General features: G+C 40.2%; 1 protein-coding gene across 1 annotated transcript in view; it reads right to left on the reverse strand.

The window, feature by feature from the left end:
• The window catches only part of LOC128657866 (gastrula zinc finger protein XlCGF26.1-like), a 169,423-nt gene that overhangs the window by 2,182 nt on the left and 151,548 nt on the right, over positions 1-15,693 (reverse strand). The gene's annotated exons all lie outside the window — the stretch shown is intronic.

A 15,693-nucleotide genomic window follows, 5' to 3' on the forward strand; every position in this document is an offset into this window, starting at 1 on the left:
AAAAGCTGTCCATATAGCAGCTCCCCCTCTGGCTCCGCCCCCCAGTCATTTGACCGACGGTTAGGAGAAAAAGGAGAAACTATAGGGTGCCGTGGTGACTGTAGTGTACAGAAATAATTTTTTTTAAACCTGACTAAAAGCCAGGGCGGGCCGTGGACCGGACACACCGTAGGAGAAAGAAATTTATCAGGTAAACATAAATTCTGTTTTCTCCTACATTGGTGTGTCCGGTCCACGGCTTCATCCTTACTTGTGGGAACCAATACCAAAGCTTTAGGACACGGATGAAGGGAGGGAACAAGTCAGGTTACACAGCTTGCAACACCTTTCTCCCAAAAACAGCCTCCGAAGAAGCATAAGTATCGAATTTGTAAAATTTGGCAAAAGTATGCAGAGAAGACCAAGTCGCTGCCTTACAGATCTGATCAACAGAAGCCTCGTTCTTGAAGGCCCATGTGGAAGCCACAGCTCTAGTAGAGTGAGCTGTAATTCGTTCAGGAGGCTGCCGTCCGGCAGTCTCATAAGCCAATCGGATGATGCTTTTCAGCCAAAAGGAAAGAGAGGTAGCAGTAGCTTTCTGCCCTCTCCTCTTACCAGAATAAACGACAAACAAAGATGATGTTTGTCTGAAATCCTTTGTTGCTTCTAAATAGAATTTTAAAGCATGGACCACATCTAGGTTGTGTAACAAACGTTCCTTCTTTGAAACTGGATTCGGACATAGAGAAGGAACAACTATTTCCTGGTTAATATTCCTGTTGGAAACAACTTTTGGAAGAAAACCAGGCTTGGTACGTAAAACTACCTTATCTGCATGGAATACCAGATAGGGAGAAGTACACTGCAAAGCAGATAATTCAGAAACTCTTCTAGCAGAAGAAATAGCAACCAAAAACAGAACTTTCCAAGATAGTAACTTAATATCTATGGAATGCAAAGGTTCAAACGGAACCCCTTGAAGAACTGAAAGAACTAAGTTTAGACTCCATGGAGGAGTCAAAGGTCTGAAAACAGGCTTGATTCTGACTAACGCCTGTACAAATGCTTGTACATCTGGCACGGCTGCCAGACGTTTGTGTAACAAGACAGACAGAGCAGATATCTGTCCCTTTAGAGAACTAGCTGACAGACCTTTCTCCAAATCCTCTTGGAGAAAGGAAAGAATCCTAGGAATTTTGATTTTACTCCAAGAAAATCCCTTGGATTCGCACCAACGGATATATTTGTGCCATATCTTATGATAAATCTTCCTAGTCACAGGCTTTCTGGCTTGAACCAGAGTATCTAAAACTGAATCTGAAAACCCACGCTTAGATAGAATCAAGCGTTCAATTTCCAAGCAGTCAGTTGCAGAGAGACTAGATTTGGATGTTCGAATGGACCTTGTACTAGAAGATCCTGTCTCAAAGGTAGCTTCCATGGTGGAGCCGATGACATATTCACCAGGTCTGCATACCAAGTCCTGCGTGGCCACGCAGGAGCTATTAGAATCACCTAGGCCTTCTCCTGTTTGATCCTGGCTACCAGCCTGGGAAGGAGAGGGAACGGTGGAAACACATAAGCTAGATTGAACGACCAAGGCGCCACTAATGCATCCACCAGTGTCGCTCTGGGATCCCTGGATCTGGACCCGTATCGAGGAACTTTGAAGTTCTGACGAGACGCCATCAGATCCATATCCGGAGTGCCCCATAGTTGAGTTAACTGGGCAAAGACCTCCGGGTGGAGTTCCCACTCCCCCGGATGGAAAGTCTGACGACTCAAATAATCCGCCTCCCAGTTGTCTACTCCTGGGATGTGGATTGCAGATAGGTGGCAGGAGTGATCCTCCGCCCATTTGATGATCTTGGATACCTCTGCCATCGCCAAGGAACTCTTTGTTCCCCCCTGATGGTTGATGTACGCTCTTATGAATCTGGCCTTCGCTAGGTGAGGCCAGGCCAGGAGCGCATTGAATATCGCTCTCAGTTCCAAAATGTTTATCGGGAGAAGAGACTCTTACAGAGACCATAGACCCTGAGCTTTCAGGGAGTCCCAGACCGCGCCCCAGCCTAAGAGACTGGCGTCGGTCGTGACGATGACCCACTCTGAGACAGGTGATCCTGAGTCAACCACCAGCGGAGTGAGTCTCTGGTTACCTGGTCTACTTGAATCTGGGGAGACAAGTCTGCATAATCCCCATTCCACTGTTTGAGCATGCACAGTTGCAATGGTCTTAGATGAATTCGAGCAAAAGGAAACACGTCCATTGCTGCAACCATCAATCCTATTACCTCCATGCACTGAGCTATGGAAGGCTGAGAAATAGATTGAAGAACTTGACAAGCGTTTAGAAGTTTTAATTTTCTGACCTCTGTCAGAAAAATCTTAATTTCTACAGAATCTATTATTGTTCCCAGAAAGGGAACCCTTGTGGACGGGGACAGGGAACTCTTTTCTACGTTCACCTTCCACCCGTGAGACCTGAGAAAGGCTAATACAATGTCTGTATGAGCCCTTGTTCTGGAAAGGGACGACGCTTGGATTAGGATGTCGTCTAAATAAGGTGCCACCGCAATGCCCCTCGGTCTTAGAACCGCTAGTAGGGACCCTAGCACCTTTGTGAAAATTCTGGGAGCAGTGGCTAAACCAAACGGAAGAGCCACGAACTGGTAATGTTTGTCCAGAAAGGCGAACCTTAGGAACTGATGATGATCTTTGTGGATAGGAATATGTAGGTACGCATCCTTTAAGTCCACTGTAGTCATGTATTGACCCTCCTGGATTGTCGGTAAAATCGTCCGAATGGTTTCCATTTTGAATGATGGAACTCTGAGGAATTTGTTTAGAATTTTTAAATCCAGAATTGGCCTGAAAGTTCCTTCTTTTTTGGGAACTACGAACAGGTTTGAGTAAAAACCCAGTCCTTGTTCCGCTGTTGGAACTGGCTGTATCACTCCCATCTTTAATAGGTCTTCTACGCAATGTAAGAATGCCTGTCTCTTTATCTGGTCTGAAGATAAGCGAGACATGTGGAACCTTCCCCTTGGAGGAAGTTCCTTGAATTCTAGAAGATACCCCTGAGAGACTATTTCTAGTGCCCAGGGATCCGGAACATCTCTTGCCCAAGCCTGAGCAAAGAGAGAAAGTCTGCCCCCTACTAGATCCGGTCCCGGATCGGGGCCTACCCCTTCATGCTGTCTTGGTAGCAGCAGCAGGCTTCTTGGCCGGTTTACCTTTGTTCCAGCCTTGCATTGGTTTCCATGCTGGTTTAGGCTGGGAATTGTTACTCTCTTGTCTAGAGGCTGAATGTTTGAAAAAGTATGAAGGAAATATCCGATCTTTACAAAATTTGCACCCTAGTGTCTTAATGCTTTGAAAGTATTGCACACCAAGTTTCAAATCTCTAACCCCTTAAATGAGCAAACCGGAGCTAATTGTTCAATTCCAAGTTTAAACCCACTACAGTCCCTGCCACAGCCTTTGCTGTGGCTTTTACCTTCCTTGGGGGTTATTCACCACAGAAATAAGCCTTCTTGAATTCGTTTTTATGGCCACAGGACCATCTCACATGAAGCTGAATGCACTGCTTCTAGAAGTAACTGCGCAACTGAGGCGTGAAAATGAGGCCTCCTCCCTCTGCATACCAGAGTGAAGGGGCCTTCCTGACTAAATTAGGTGTCTAAACAAGTGCCAGGCGTAATAAAAACGTTCCCCAAAAGTGTTTCAAAGTCACAAAACACCAAAAAGTCATATAAATATTATATAAATCAATCGATTCAGCCCACAATAGTGTCAACCAGTATAGAGCCCATTTATAAGCCTTCATTCTGTTATGAGTCTAAGAAAATGGCTTACCGATCCCATAAGGGAAAATGACAGTCTTCTAGCATTACTATGTCTTGTTAGAAAAGAGACTTAGTCATACCTGGAGCAGAAAAGTCTGCAAACTGTTCCCCCCAACTGAAGTTCTCTGGTTTCAACAGTCCTGCGTGGGAACAGCAATGGATTTTAGTTACTGTTGCTAAAATCATACTCCTCTTTTAACAGAACTCTTCATCACTTTCTGTTGTAGAGTAAATAGTACAAACCGGAACTATTTTAAAATAAACTCTTGATAGAAGAAATAAAACTACAACTAACACCACATACTCTTTACCATCCCCGTGGAGATGCTACTTGTTCAGAGCGGCAAAGAGAATGACTGGGGGGCGGAGCCAGAGGGGGAGCTATATGGACAGCTTTTGCTGTGCTCTCTTTGCCATTTCCTGGTAGGGAAGAGAATATTCCCACAAGTAAGGATGAAGCCGTGGACCGGACACACCAATGTAGGAGAAAACAGATTTTATACTAAACAATACATTTCTTTCTTTCAGAATGAGGAGAGTCCATAGGTGTTCATAACATGTGGGATATACTTCCCCCTACTAGGTGGAGGTCAAGAACCTTCACAAGAGCTTTCAATCCCTCCCACCTCCAATTATTCTTCAGTTAAATGTATAGCCAAGCAGAGGAGAGCGGTAGAAAAAAAATGGATGGAAAGACAGAAAGCTGTGTTAAGAGGTGCAAAAAAGAATAGCCGACCTTTAGATGCAACAAAAAATGGGTTGGAACCGAAGGCCTAGCCTCATCTCGAAATGAAGAAATTTATCATTAAAAGGACAGTGAAGTCCAAGTTTAAAAAATGTTCTCTCCCATTTGCCGGCCCCCTGTATCAAGTGACATACTAGTCTGTGATTGGCTGATGCCTAAGTATACTCTGTGAGCTGGAAAAAGGCAATAATCAAAGCCGAAACGCGTTGCTCGCTATAGTGCCCCTATCGGCATCCGTAGTTTGTGTTCCACCAAGAGGGAGTTCCTTACAGACGGCAGTACATCTGAAGTTTGTGTGCAAACACTGGAAAAGGAATCGGACAGTGCCAGGGGATTGTCAACACAGAAGGAATGAACCATTAAGCTGCCGCAGTAGAATTTGTTCAAAAATATTCTGATATATTTATATACTTTATATTTAGAACATATAATATATCTCACACTATTTAGATAAGGGCTTAGAGAATTCCCTTAATCTATGCTACTTCTTTAAATAGTGTATTTGCTTATAATGCTGTGACATATATACTTCTGTTCGAGCTTGTGTACATGCTCAGTGTGAGCTGGTACCTCTCAAAATGAAGAGACCATTCTCCTGGATGTACTGACTGATGTCTTAAGTAATTTGCTTCCCAGTTGTTTACTCCCAAAATGTGAATAGCTAATAGTGTGCAGTGGTTTTCCTCTTCCCAAGGCAGAATGTGAGAAACTTGCATAGCAAGGGGAATCTAAGTCCTTCCCTGATGATTGATGTCTGAATTTTTGCTGTATGAGAAAGGGCCAAGACTGAAGAGCCTGAAAAATCGCACAAATACTAGAATGTTAATAGGTAACCTCGCCTCATGTGGAGAAAAAACTCCCTGCACCCTCCGGAACTCTCAAACAGTGCCCAACCTATTAGATTTGCATCTGTAGTAACCACGGTCCAGGTAGGCCAAAGAAAAGAGGAATCAAGGGGCAAAAAAGGACTGTCCCTCCACCATGAGAGAGATTGTTTGCCTCATGAATTGAGTTTTATTTGATGCTCAAGCTGGGTCTAAAGAACTCTTGAAAACATTGATGTTCCATCCATGGTTCTGGAGGAAGGAAACTACCTTCTTGGTATGAAAGGATGGTAAAAAAAGGATGGGGCCTGAATTAAGATGTCATTCATATAAGGAGCAATGGAGATTCTGATCACTGCCAACAGAGCCCCTAAAACCTTCTTGAAGATGTGAGGGGCAGTGGCTAAACCAAAAAGGTAGAACCACAAACTGGTAATGCTTTTTGAGAAAAGCAAATTTTAGGAACGGAAATGGTCTTTGTGAATTGAAATGTGTTGATAAGCATCCTTCAAATCTATGGTTGTCATTATTCGACCTTCATGTACCAGGGGCAAAATGGTGCAGATTGATTCCATTTTGAATGAAGGAACTCAGAGAAATTTGTTCAGGGACTTTAGATCCAAAATGGAACAATATGATTTCTCCTTTTTTTGGAAATAAAAAAAGTCCTCCCTGTTGAGAGACTGGGATTGGTTGTATTGCTCCCAAATTCTCTAAATCCAGCTGCCTTTTGAAGATTTTTTGGAACGTGAAATAGAAACCATTCCCATGGAGGCCTGGTGCAAAACACTATGCAGTAACTCTGGGAAATAATATTGAGAACACAGGGATTATGAACTGATCTGTGCCAGGCCCTCTGAAATCGGATCAATCTGCCCCAACCAGAGAATCCTCTGGACAGGGGGCTGTCCATTCATTATGATTTTTTATTAGATTTGGGCTTTTTGGACTATTTTGTATTAGACCTAGTGAATCCTGGCTTCAAGGAAGATTTGGAGTAGTCAGACATTTGATTGAAAGAGGGCTTCTGATCTCTGGCACAGCGAAAGGAACAAAAATGATTAGTTTGTTCATATATTCCCTTAGATTTCTTGTCCTTTACCTCCAGTAGCAGTTTTAATGATAGAGTCTATAACTCTGATCTAAAAAGCAATTTACCCTCAAAGGGAATTGACAAAAATCTATTCTTAGAGACCATATCAACTGACCAGGATTTTAGCCATAAAACTCTCCATAGCAGGACAGCAATGGACACATTTTTAACATTAATTTTAATGATGTCAAAAACTGCATCACACATGAACTCAGACACTCTAAAGGACCTTAATGCAGTTACGGATATCCTCAGATGACTGTTTCGGAAGCATCTGAGAAAGAGAATCACACCAAAAGGATGCTGCAGTGGCCAAAAAAGTGATTGCAATTCCTGATTTAAGCTGAAGAAATAATTTTCTTAGCAAAGACTCAGATTTTCAGTCCTTTGGATCTTTAAATGAGGAACTATCCTCCTTGGAAATAGTTGTGTATTTTGCTAGAGTGGAAATAGCTCCATCAACATTAGGAACTTCCTCCCAGGCAGACAGATTATTTTCTGAAAGAGAATACATGTTCTTAAACCTGTCAGAAGGAGTATTGTCCTGGCCAAAAGTTTTGAGAATGAAACAAATATTAATTTTCACAAAGTTTGCTGTCTCATTTTTTATGATGGCAATTTGCATATACTCCAGAATGTTATGAAGAGTGATCAGATCAATTGCAATTAATTGCAAAATCCCTCTTTGCCATGAAAACAAACGTAATCTCCAAAAAAACATTTCCACTGCATTTCAGCCCTGCCACAAAAGGACCAGCTGACATCATGTCAGTGATTTTCTCGTTAACACAGGTGCCAGTGTTGATGAAGACAAGGCTGGGGACCACTCTGTTATGCTGATTGAGCCCCAAGGCAGAACATGATGCAATGTGCAATCTTATAGCAGAAAATGCCTCATGTCTGCAGAAAGAACGGAGCAGTCAGTGGCAGTTAAAATAAAATTTGTGCCTTCACTTTTCATTTCTACATGTAGGTGGCACCGTTCTTTCTCAATGTAAATATTTACTTCGTTCCTCTCTCTACTTCAATTTCTTCCCCCTTCCTGAACTCTAGTGCGGTGCACGATTGTAGGGTAACAGCACATTGCAAAACAGGTAAGTCAGGGCTTAGCAAAGTCTAGGAGCCAACCAAAATACTTAGGAGCCAAATTATTTTTTGAACTTTAATAAATGTATGTGTGTGTGTGTATATACATAACAAAGGCTGAAACTTTCCTAAATAAGTTAATTGGCTATGCACAGTATTCAGAAAATGGGGATGTGGACCCTTTCCAGGCCACTGTGAATATCCCATTAACTCAGTTGGGAAAGCTTCAGCCTTTGTCATGTATAACAAAGAAAACAATATTTTAATGGATGGCTAATAACATAATAACCACAGTTAAATAAAACACTCTGTTGAGAAAGCTTCAGCCTTTGTCATGTATAACAAAGAAAACAATATTTAAATGCGTGGCTATTAACATACGGCTAGATTTAGAGTTCTGCGGCCAAAGGGGTGCGTTAGCTACGCGTGCTTTTTTTCTCCTGCACCTTTTAAATACCGCTGGTATTTAGAGTTCCCAGAAGGGCTGCGTTAGGCTCCAAAAAGGGAGCGTAGAGCATATTTACCGCAACTGCAACTCTAAATTCCAGCGGTGCTTACGGACGCGGCCAGCTTAAAAAACGTGCTCGTGCACGATTCCCCCATAGGAAACAATGGGGCTGTTTGAGCTTAAAAAAAACCTAACACCTGCAAAAAAGCAGCGTTCAGCTCCTAACGCAGCTACATTGTTTCCTATGGGGAAACACTTCCTAAGTCTGCACCTAACACCCTAACATGAACCCCGAGTCTTAACACCCCTAACCTTACACTTATTAACCCCTAATCTGCCGCCCCCGCTATCGCTGACCCCTGCATTTTATTATTAACCCCTAATCTGCCGCTCCGTACACCGCCGCCACCTACATTATACCTATGTACCCCTAATCTGCTGCCCCTAACACTGCCGACCCCTATATTATATTTATTAACCCCTAATATGCCGCCCCCAACGTCGCCGCTACCTACCTACACTTATTAACCCCTAATCTGCCGACCGGATCTCACCGCTACTATAATAAATGTATTAACCCCTAATCCGCCTCACTCCCGCCTCAATAACCCTATAATAAATAGTATTAACCCATAATCTGCTCTCCCTAACATCGCCGACACCTAACTTCAAGTATTAACCCCTAATCTGCCGACCGGAGCTCACCGCTACTCTAATAAATTTTTTAACCCCTAAAGCTAATTCTAACCCTAACCCTAACACCCCCTAAATTAAATATAATTTTATTTTAACGAAATAAATTAACTCTTATTAAATAAATTATTCCTATTTAAAGCTAAATACTTACCTGTAAAATAAACCCTAATATAGCTACAATATAAATAATAATTATATTGTAGCTATTTTAGGATTAATATTTATTTTACAGGCAACTTTAAATTTATTTTAACCAGGTACAATAGCTATTAAATAGTTAATAACTATTTAATAGTTACCTAGTTAAAATAATTACAAAATTACCTGTAAAATAAATCCTAACCTAAGTTACAATTAAACCTAACACTACACTATCAATAAATTAATTAAATACAATACCTACAATTATCTACAATTAAACCTAACACTACACTATCAATAAATAAATTAAATAAAATACCTACAATTACCTACAATTAAACCTAACACTACACTATCAATAAATTAATTAAATACAATACCTTCAAATAAATACAATTAAATAAACTAACTAAAGTACAAAAAATAAAAAAGAACTAAGTTACAAAAAATAAAAAAATATTTACAAACATTAGAAAAATATTACAACAATTTTAAACTAATTACACCTACTCTAAGCCCCCTAATAAAATAACAAAGCCCCCCAAAATAAAAAAAATGCCCTACCCTATTCTAAATTAAAAAAGTTCAAAGCTCTTTTACCTTACCAGCCCTGAAAAGGGCCCTTTGCGGGGCATGCCCCAAAGAATTCAGCTCTTTTGCCTGTAAAAAAAACACATACAATACCCCCCTCCCAACATTACAACCCACCACCCACATAACCCTAATCTAACCCAAACCCCCCTTAAATAAACCTAACACTAAGCCCCTGAAGATCTTCCTACCTTATCTTCACCTCGCCGGGTATCACACCGATCCGTCCTGGCTCCGATGTCTTGATCCAAGCCCAAGCGGGGGGCTGAAAATGTCCATGATCCGGCTGAAGTCTTCATCCAAGCGGGAGCTGAAGAGGTCCATGATCCGGCTGAAGTCTTCTATCAACGGCCTCTTCAATCTTCTTTCTTCTGGATCCATGTTCATCCCGCCGACGCGGAACATCCATCTTCACCGACGACTTCCCGACGAATGACGGTTCCTTTAAGGAACGTCATCCAAGATGGTGTCCCTCGAATTCCGATTGGCTGATAGGATTCTATCAGCCAATCGGAATTAAGGAAGGAAAATTCTGATTGGCTGATGGAATCAGCCAATCAGAATCAAGTTCAATCCAATTGGCTGATCCAATCAGCCAATCAGATTGAGCTCACATTCTATTGGCTGTTCCGATCAGCCAATAGAATGCGAGCTCAATCTGATTGGCTGATCGGATCAGCTAATCGGATTGAACTTGATTCTGATTGCCTGATTCCATCAGCCAATCAGAATTTTCCTACCTTAATTCCGATTGGCTGATAGAATCCTATCAGCCAATCGGAATTCGAGGGACGCCATCTTGGATGACGTCCCTTAAAGGAACCGTCATTCATCGGGAAGTCGTCGGAAGAAGAAGATGGGTCCGCGGTGGAGGTCTTCAAGATGGAGCCGGTCGTCATCGGATGAAGATAGAAGATGCCGCTTGGAAGAAGATGGTTGCCGGTCCGGATCTACTCTTCTTCCCGGATAGGATGAAGACTTTGGAGCCTCTTCTGGACTTCTTCAGCCGTCGCTTGATAGAAGACTTCAGCCGGATGATGGATGTCTAGCCCCCGCTTGGGCTTGGATGAAGATTTCGGAGCCTGGAACGATCGGTGATACCTGGCATGGTGAAGACAAGGTAGGAAGATATTCAGGGGCTTAGTGTTAGGTTTATTTAAGGAGGGTTTGGGTTAGATTAGGGGTATGTGGGTGGTGGGTTGTAATGTTGGGGGGGTATTGTATGTTTTTTTTTACAGGCAAAAGAGCTGAATTCTTTGGGGCATGCCCCGCAAAGGGCCCTTTTAAGGGCTGGTAAGGTAAAAGAGCTTTGAACTTTTGTAATTTAGAATAGGGTAGGGCATTTTTTTATTTTGGGGGTCTTTGTTATTTTATTAGGGGGCTTAGAGTAGGTGTAATTAGTTTAAAATTGTTGTAATTTTTTTCTAATGTTTGTAAATATTTTTTCATTTTTTGTAACTTAGTTAGTTTATTTAATTGTATTTATTTGTAGGAATTGTATTTAATTTATTTATTGATAGTGTAGTGTTAGGTTTAATTGTAGATAATTGTAGGTAGTTTATTTAATTTATTTATTGATAGTGTAGTGTTAGGTTTAATTGTAACTTAGGTTAGGATTTATTTTACAGGTAATTTTGTAATTATTTTAACTAGGTAGCTATTAAATAGTTATTAACTATTTAATAGCTATTGTACCTGGTTAAAATAATTACAAAGTTGCCTGTAAAATAAATATTAATCCTAAAATAGCTAAGATATAATTATAATTTATATTGTAGCTATATTAGGATTTATTTTACAGGTAAGTATTTAGATTTAAATAGGAATAATTTATTTAATAAGACTTAATTTATTTCGTTAGATAAAAATTATATTTAACTTAGGGGGGTGTTAGTGTTAGAATTAGCTTAAGGGGTTAAACAATTTATTAGAGTAGCGGTGAGCTCCGATCGGCAGATTAGGGGTTAATACTTGAAGTTAGCTGTCGGCGATGTTAGGGAGGGCAGATTAGGAGTTAATACTATTTATTATAGGGTTATTGAGGCGGGAGTGAGGCGGATTAGGGGTTAATACATTTATTATACTAGCGGTGAGCTCCGGTCGGCAGATTAGGGGTTAATTATTGTAGGTAGCTGGCGGCGACGTTGTGGGGGGCAGATTAGGGGTTAATAAATATAATATAGGGGTCGGCGGTGTTAGGGGCAGCAGATTAGGGGTACATAGGGATAACGTAGTTGGCGGCGGTGTACGGAGTGGAAGATTAGGGGTTAAAAAATTTAAATATAGTGGCGGCGATGTGGGGGGACCTCGGTTTAGGGGTACATAGGTAGTTTATGGGCATTAGTGTACTTTAGAGCACAGTAGTTAAGAGCTTTATAAACCGGCGTTAGGCCAGAAAGCTCTTAACTACTGACTTTTTTCTGCGGCTGGAGTTTTGTCGTTAGATTTCTAACGCTCACTTCAGCCACGACTCTAAATACCAGCGTTAGAAAGATCCCATTGAAAAGATAGGATACGCAATTGACGTAAGGGGATCTGCGGTATGGAAAAGTCGCGGCTGGAAAGTGAGCGTTAGACCCTTTAATGACTGGCTCCAAATACCAGAGGGCGGTAAAAACCAGCGTTAGGAGCCTCTAACGCTGGTTTTGACGGCTACCGCCCAACTCTAAATCTAGGCCTTAGAAATTAGCATATGAGCCTAGCTATGTTTAGTTTAAACTAAGAATACCAAGAAAAAATCAAATTTGATGAAAAAAGTAAATTGGAAAGTTGATTAAAATTAAAAGTCCTATCTGAATAATGAAAGTCCCTTTCATCAATTTTTAGTTCTTTTTATAACCATGAATGTATATATATATATATATATATATATATATCAAAACTTTTTGTTTTATATATGTTAGATTAATATCATCTGTCAATGGCCCCCTCACTTGTTCTGGATCTTAGTAGCTAGTGGAAACAACTGAATAAAAGACAATAACATTTTTCACTTGTCTTTAACTAATACACTATGCTTTAAACACACATTGCCCAGTTATTATGGGCACTTAAAGGTTAATCTCTAATTACGAGGTACACCCCCCCTTCGTAATTGGTTTCACTCACCTATATAATGATCCAGAGCAAGAGAGGCCATAATCCCTAATGAAAGGCATGTACGCATGCGTGAAACGCGTCAGTTAAGGAGTCTACCTTTTGTGCACCAAAGCCTGTATCCAATAAACTAATGTATATACTATGAGACTCAGCGTTTTCCTTTCCTCACCTCACAGATAAATAGGTATCCCAAAAGAGACGAATACCCACAAGGCAATAGGTATCCCCGTAGAAATAGATACCACAAGTGCTTGAAAAAGAAACTATAGTTTTGAAACGCGTTGCTCATTGAAATTGGCTCCTATACTTTGGAGCTTTTGATAAACTCTGGCGAAATAACCCTCTAAGGTGAATATTGCAGTATTGGCCGCGAAAGCAGGTCTTGGGAGCTTTGCTCTTGTTTTTATGCAAAGCGAATCCTGTAAAAGAAAACTGCAAAAAATCACCGGGTTTCAAGCCTAGTTTGTATTCTTTTTATATCTGTAAGCACTTTTGTTCCAGAGACTGATTAACACCCTCTGTGGGTGGTCCACAGCACGGATCGGTGGTTTACAGACTGGAGGCCGGATCCCGTTAATTATTATAGGATCCCTTGTCCGCAGGAGTACAGTGCCATCGGCTACGTCTTCTTCCTATCTGGGACGGCTTTCCTACACCTATATACAGCTTTACACAGACCTATTTGTGGGCCCATATAGTGACAAGTTGAAGGATTTTATTGCCTGGGATTCCATCTGCAAAAGAACATTTGGCTGCAACCAGTCATTTTATATTATTTGTTTATTGTGTTTTAAGATGTATGTCTATTTTTAATAGGTCAACCTACATTGTATTATTGTTTAGATGTAATTAAAATATTCTTTTACTCATTTTTTGGTATATAAGTATGGGTTTGTAACCGGAACTTTCTAACGGTTTTATCGGGCATCAAATATTCTTTATAATTACTCTTTTTTATATAGTTTTTACACAAGTATATTATATTTTATATATTTTTTTTATATATATTAACTTTATACACGATTCATATACATTACATATTATTTTATTACATTACATATTATTACAAATTATACTCAAACAGTTTTCAGTTAGGTGTTAGTCTTTAGTTTACTCTTTAGCGCTCCCTAGTGATTTTTACCTTGACAAGAATCATAATTCTTCTGCATCAGGTAAAGTGGTTGATACAGGTAACTCGTGGTGAAGCTCACAAATGTGTAAACAAGTTTACGTGTGAAATTGTAAAAACTGCAGAAAGATATTATGTATTAACTGAGCTCCAAGATTCAGATACCAACCCTATCATGGGATTAATTGATACTGGATCTCAGGCAACTATTTTATCCCACAGGTGCTACACACAGCTAAATGAGCTAACGCCCCATAAGCCTAAACTCAGGGAATTTGATGGTTCATTAATAGGTGTTGGGGTGACTATCTAAAGTCTGGGGCACTGCATGGTTAAAGTTAAAACTGGGAAACAGGGTAATAAGACACCCTGTCATTAAAGTGGATCTGCCAAATGATCGTTTAATAATTGGTATTGACCTTCTTAAGCAATTAAGTACCGTAATTGATTGTATAAATAATATTATTTGGACACAAGTCAAAAGACCTATTAATTATTAACGGTTCAACATACCTCACACCAGACATAACTGTCACATGGTGGAAGAGAAGCCAGATGCTGTCGAAATTCATTTCAGGAATAGCTCTGACCTGAAATAGCTGTCCTACAAATAGATGATCAGATTCCCTAAGTGGCTCTGATGGTCATACCATTAAAATTTCGGCTGCAAAGATAGCCAATATTGCCCTACACGGCGATGTATTAACCATATCTCTCCACAAGGGGGATCCTAAATCCCCTAAGGGATCACTCTCAATTCCTCGCAGAAATTGAGAAAATTAAGGATAATCTATGTATTTCTATGCAAGTGCATGACCTTGGAAAAACTAAGTATGCCAAATTAACCTTATAACAGGAAGCTAGCTACATAAGCAAAGGCTTAATAGTTCAGATTGTTGAACCTAAAGTAATTAAATATATTTCTCCCTAAGATCACTGGGTCCATAACCTAGATGGTAACTCTGAAAGTTATAACATTACAGTTAAATGTTTATTATCTATCTCCATAGATAATAAATCAGCGAAGCACCTTTTTTTAGTTTTAAATAATCCCCATAATCATATATATATATTGGCAACGATCTCTTGCATTGATATGCCATACAAATAGATTTGATTAACCTTTGCTTCTGGAGCAGGTTAAAGGGGGACCCTGAAATATTTCAGGACGAAAACGCGGCCCTGAAATCAAACCAACAAATGCCATATGCTGTGAATATGCAGGTGTCTGTAATCCCTGCTGGGGCTAATACATTTCTTTTACCCTTACAGGTAAAAAGGAGTCAGAAATTAAAAACTTCTGAAGCACTAATTTGCATCTCTCAGAGAATACAAAGTATGGGCATAGCAATGACACATACTCCCATGGTAAATATTGGAAATATTCCAATACATGTTATTGTGCATAAGATGGCCCCACAGGATATCACCTTATCGAAGGGAGCTACTATAAGATATGCTCTGGAATCCAGTTATTATACTTTCGGATTCCAGAATAATGTAATTGGGCTAATACCTGAAAGGTTCTTAACTGAAGAACAGTTTATCGAACAATCCCTTGCATCCATGCCAGAAGGATTATTTCCAATTTAATCTTTTTACCCTTTCAGCTCAGAGGAAGGCATCTGTAAAATTGAAGAAGCCTCCCTGGTATTTGATCAACCCATAATATAGCAAGAATATCCCAATATCCAGAATCATGGGGGTAATGTTAATCATAATCGAGGGGACCTCACCTCTAGACTTGAAGAAGTCTATGAGATAGGACAGCCTGAAATCTTTCCAGAATTTCAGCAAATAGTCAAAGAGCAAATCTCCTTAGCTAATGGCTGTTCCAGTGATGATGAATGCTGATAGCTACGAGAACTCCTGATGGAGTACAAGGATAATTTTGCTAGGGATTCTTATGACTGTGGGACAACAGACCTGCACATCGCAAGAATCCAAACAGATCCCAATGCACCACCTGTATTTGTTAAACAATACAAACTCCCTTTAGCCTCATATGATTCTC

This window comes from Bombina bombina, chromosome 4, assembly GCF_027579735.1.
Source record: "Bombina bombina isolate aBomBom1 chromosome 4, aBomBom1.pri, whole genome shotgun sequence".
In the NCBI taxonomy this organism is placed as follows: domain Eukaryota; kingdom Metazoa; phylum Chordata; class Amphibia; order Anura; family Bombinatoridae; genus Bombina; species Bombina bombina.